This window comes from Haematobia irritans, chromosome 5 (genome assembly GCF_050003625.1).
Source record: "Haematobia irritans isolate KBUSLIRL chromosome 5, ASM5000362v1, whole genome shotgun sequence".
NCBI lineage: Eukaryota > Metazoa > Arthropoda > Insecta > Diptera > Muscidae > Haematobia > Haematobia irritans.
This window is the reverse complement of record NC_134401.1, coordinates 76,914,560-76,920,559: the sequence shown is the minus strand read 5'-3', so window position 1 is coordinate 76,920,559 and position 6,000 is coordinate 76,914,560.

The window sequence follows — 6,000 nt, the reverse complement described above, 5'->3', positions numbered from 1 at the left end:
ACTATTATATATAGTTAGTGAGGTTTAATGCAAATTTTTGTCACAAAAGCCTACACCGAAAAAAAAGTTTACTATTTTTTATGAAAAATGAACTAACCCATAGTAAGAATGACCATGATTTGGCGCCAAAGATTTTTTTCATCTAGATAAGTTCATGATTTTCTTATAAATTAGTTCATGTATTGCATCGTATTTTAGTTCATCATTACTATGATGTGGGAAGAATATAGTTAAACTCATTCAAAATATTCCTGCTATCCAGAAAAATGAACAATTTTTTGGGAAACCTGTATTAAGAAATTGGTTTGAAATAAACTGTTTGTTAGTATAATTTTCAAAAAAGTAGAGAAATTGAGGAATCAAAGGTACAACAAGCCTCTATACAACTAAGAAATTTTTCGTACAAAGCAAGTCAATTTTCTATAACCACCAGTATTTTATTTCAAAAAAATTTTATAATATTACACATAACTATGGCTTATGATATACAACAAAGGAAATATTTTTATTCGTACGTTGGATGCAGTTACTTGTCGGTAGTTAGTAATTGCTTCTTCAAAAGAGTAATATTCTATGTTAATAGGACTAAAGTAATTAATTTAAATTTCCATGTTTTCTATCCATATGAAAGATATATGTGGCATAAGTTGCTATATTCAATTGAATTGTCCAATTTAATCGATTTTGGCTAACTTTTGTTGGGCGGATTTGTCTTTTAATCATCTGAAATTGCAAAGTTATACAAAATATAAGAAAAATATTATTAATTAATTAATTCTATCGTTCATATTGATTTTTAACTTACGGTTTTCAAGAGTATTTCTTAGAGCCAATAAGGATATCAGCTTAATTAGCATTAAACAGTAAGAATATTCAAAAATTACCATTACAAGACCTGTCTAACTGCAAGTGAAAAAAATTATTTTAAATAAATTGGAATTTTGGTTTTATTAAAAACGGACAAAATACTGTTTATAGAAAAACTTACCACATTGAAAAATCCATCCAGTAGGTACATTATTGGAATAATATCCATGGACATATGGGACGTTATTGAAATTATTCTCAGAATACATATATTTGAAATAAAAAATATTATGAAATTATACATAATTTCCACTTGTCAGTATAGCATTTAGTATTTAAGGTGGATATTAAGTTCGAGTTTAGCGGCTAAAATTGCAATTTCCATGATAAGTTTTCTTTAATAATCCATTATAAAAAATAATCTTTATAAAAAACTTGATTTGGGCTATTCTCCATCAAGTTATATTTAAATTTGTATCGAAGACGTATAATTTTATACTTTGCTTAGTGATTTATTTTTAATTTTAGCGGCTAAACTCGAACTTAGTACTCACCTGTAGGAATTGCTGTAACATAAAAAATATAGATTCAAAAAAATGGATGATTCTCAACCTGTGATCCAGATGTAGAATAAATATAAATCATTCTATTACCACTCATGTTGTATATTTTTTATGTAAATCAATTTAAAATCCGCACTAATTTTAAACTAACATATTAACAGAAATATACAGTTCCTTAATCTGTTATTTGTTTTTTATCAATAAAAAGCGTTTTTGATTCCTCTAACATCACTTCATTCACTTCTCAGTTTCTAAAATGTTTCGAAATAAATGTATTTTCATTAAATACCGCACGTACAATTTTGCAAAATTAAATCCACGTGTGCACTTCATAAATGCATCAACATAACTGAATGCAACAATAAAACTCAAAGGCACAAATAGTCATAAGGGATACATAGCTGCCGTAAAGAAAAACAACTCCACACACACACACGATCCCTTTCTGATCTCGCTATTGCAAGAAAACAACTCTCACCACAAAAGATACCAACAACACACAAGGAACATTCCATTGTCTCTAGAATCAAAACAACCAACAACAGCATAAATGACGCAATAACAAACACAAACAAGCATACGATATATACACAAAATGTCTCTAAAAACTCCATCACATGATGCACTCACATTTTCCAGTAGCACGTTTATTGATTAGTTGGAATTCTATCTATAAGTTAAGGTTAAATATATACCAAATCTATGAGGAATCTATATAAAATTATATACACCCGTCAAGGATTATATTAACTACTTTTTATTCTACTTTATCTAAAATTTTCAATGTGAGTAATTACACTCCAACATATAGTAAAAAGGGAAATAATCTGTAGGAAGCCATCGTACGAATCGGTAATGTCGTTAAGTTAATTTTTACTACAAAAATTTTTTTCCATACAAAATTTTTTCTTAGTAAATTGTCCACATTTCGTAGTAAGATTTTTATATTGCCCATGTATATTTATAATAGAATCAACGATGCATTAACTACTGTGTTGGAAATTTATTTAAGGAAAAATCCTTCCCATTTCGTAGTTAGTGAACTAAAAAACATTTACTGAATTTTTATAAGTTTTCCTTTAGCTAAGTTAATTTTCGTTGTGGTTACGAAAAATGAACTATATTAGAGTAAATTTGTTGAACTATGTGGAAGTTAAAATGGTCCTTAAATTTACAAGACACTTTTTTTTCTGTGTATGTATAATACGTCGCAAGAAAGGTACTTCTGAAGAGCTTTAAAACTTAAGAGAATTTTTCAAAACAAAATTTTTTTCATTTTTAAAAATTACCGATTTTGGGATGAGAAGAACTCATACTCTACTTAACCAAAATTAACGGTAAAAGCTTAAAACGCATCTCTATAGGGTGTTTTATAAGAAACAAACAAAAAAGTTTGGGAGATATATCAAAAAAAAATTTACGACATAAAGAATATAGGTGCCTTTTTCGAAAAAATTTTCAAAATTCTGTTTTGTTTTGAAATTCCACATTGTGGAGTTGACAATTTTTAATTTAAAGCACATAGGTACACAATTTTTCTTCTTAAATTCGTAGAATTTTGTAGGTAATGCAGTTAATAAAAGAAAATAAGGATTGGCTCAACGGCGTTCCACATTGCAGTGAAACCACTTAGAGAAGCTTTGAAACCCTCAGAAATGTCACCAGCATTACTGAGGTGGGATAATCCACCGCTGAAAAACTTTTTGGTGTTCGGTCGAATCAGGAATCGAACCCACGACCTTGTGTATGCAAGGCGGGCATGCTAACCATTGCACCACGGTGGCTCCCAAATTATTGTAAAAAAGAGATTAAATGCGGTTCTGAAAAATCCAACACAGAGAATACAGATTTGTTGGGACGATCGAACTTATTGCCAACCTCCTATTGGCAGTTGCAGCTACTCGGTCATGCCAATCGAACGATGGTAAGGAGAACTTAACAGGTTGGCTGATAAGTACCCGGTCTGACACATAGATGGCGTCGCTAGTATTAAATGCATATTATTTTTATATAGTACCAACCTTCAAATGATTCGTGTCAAAATTTGACGTCTGTAAGTCAATTAGTTTGTGAGATACAGCGTCTTTTGTGAAGCAACTTTTGTTATTGTGAAAAAAATGGAAAAAAGGAATTTCGTGTTTTGATAAAATACTGTTTTCTGAAGGGCAAAAATACGGTGGAAGCAAAAACTTGGCTTGATAATGAGTTTCCGGACTCTGCCCCAGGGAAATCAACAATAGTTGATTGGTATGCAAAATTCAAGCGTGGTGAAGTGAGCACGGAGGACGGTGAACGCAGTGGACGCCCGAAAGAGGTGGTTACCGACGAAAACATCAAAAAATCCACAAAATGATTTTGAATGACCGTAAAACAACAACGTGTTGATGAGCGGTGTTTGCAGCTGTTAACTCGTAATATACCCGAGTTTTTTTTGTCGATATGTGACAATGGATGAAACATGGCTCCATCACTACACTCCTGAGTCCAATCGACAGTCGGCTGAGTGGACAGCGACCGGTGAACCGTCTCCGAAGCGTGGTAAGACTCAAAAGTCCGCTGGCAAAGTAATGGCCTCTGTTTTTTGGAATGCGCATAGAATAATTTTTATCGATTATCTTGAGAAGGGAAAAACCATCAACAGTGACTATTATATGGCGTTATTGGAGCGTTTGAAGGTCGAAATCGCGGCAAAACCATATGAAGAAGAAAAAAGTGTTGTTCCACCAAGACAACGCACCGTGCCACAAGTCATTGAGAACGATGGCAAAAATTCATGAATTGGGCTTCGAATTGCTTCCCCACCCACCGTATGTTATTCTCCAGATCTGGCCCCCAGCGACTTTTTCTTGTTCTCAGACCTCAAAAGGATGCTCGCAGGGAAAAAAATCTGGCTGCAATGAAGAGGTGAGCGCCGAAACTGAGGGCTATTTTGAGGAGGAGTACTACCAAAATGGTATCAAAAAATTGGAAGGCCGTTATAATCGTTGTATCGCTCTTGAAGGGAACTGTGTTGAATAATAAAAACGAATTTTGACAAAAAATGTGTTTTTCTTTGTTAGACCGGGGACTTATCAGCTAACCTGTTACATGACATGCAGAGTTGATTTTGTCAACCAATAAATTCTACTGTAAGTACCACCATTCGGTTGTGTCGATCCCGTCCATGGTAAAGAGCAGATAAGACTCGATATTTTTGTCACACTTTCACATTTTGTGTGCTTTGTCATCTTTTGTTATAAAACATTCTCAATACAATACATTTGTCTTCTTCAATAAATGTTAATTTATAAAATGGCATTTAAAAAATATTTGAAATGACATTCGGTTGTGAATAGCATATGGAAATTGTGACTACTAAATTATAGTTTAGAACTCTTTACGGTTGGTCGTATCTACCAATTTGAAGCAACATTTTTCAAATGAGGTAGATTTGGTTGTCACAACCATTTATCGTGTGGCACGACAGAAAACCTGTTGAAAATCTCACCAGTATGAATAAATATATGTAAAAACAGAAAATTGGTATAAACAACTTATATTCATTTCTAAATGTCGAATGTTCATACTCGTAAATACAACCGAACTCCAAACAATCTCTTCTCTGTGTGTATAGGCACAATATTCATTCTCCACCAAATTCGAACCACAAGGAGATCTCCGATAAAAGTTTTCTCAAAACTAAGCTTGAGATTATTCTAAAATCAAACAATTACTCTCAAATGAATGTTAAAGAACATAGTACATAACAGAATATGTCTATTAAATTAAAAATTCTGGAAAAATGGATAACATTTTTGAAGTCAGATTAGTTATACACCCCCCCAAAAAAAAAACAAAAACGCTTATGTAACATATACTCCAAAGAGTATAAATAACTAAAGAGGGTCGAAATCGCTCACTTACGATATGCCCAAATGCCATAGATTAGGGTCAAACATGCAACATGTTTTATTTACGTTTGATAACATGGAAAAATTATAAGGCGTATTCTGCAATGTGTGCTAGATTTTCATTATGTTCAAATTATTTTTTCATTAAAAAACAAAACGAAAAACGCAAAAAAGGACCAAAAGAATACTTCTGTTTGCTAAATCTATGAAATCTTCTGTTTGCTAAATCTATGAATTCTATGTCCCAAAACATTCATTCGATAAGTTGTCGTGTTTTAGACAATTTATTAAAGATCGATAAACAATAAATTTACTGTTTTTTTATGACAATATGACTGTAACATCCCGTGTAAAAATTGGTGGATCTGGCCAGATATTATTAGATCTTCTGCCATATCTGATTAGATATGATAGTATATGTAGGCAGATCTGGACAGATCCGAAAAATGGTAATATCTGATCAGATCTAATTCTAAAGGAATTAGATCTGACCAGATCTCAAATTTGGCCCACATCTAATTATATCTAATTTGATATAATTAGATGTTAATATATCTAATTATATATAATTTTATCTACAAATTTCCAAAATTAGTGAAATAACAGTAATTAATAAAAAAGATTTATTTAATGGTTTTATAATGAAAAGAGTAGTTAATATTATAAGTTGGATCAAACATATGTACATTATATGTAAGTCTAGGTATAAAAGTCTACGAATTAAAAAAAAAAACAACAAC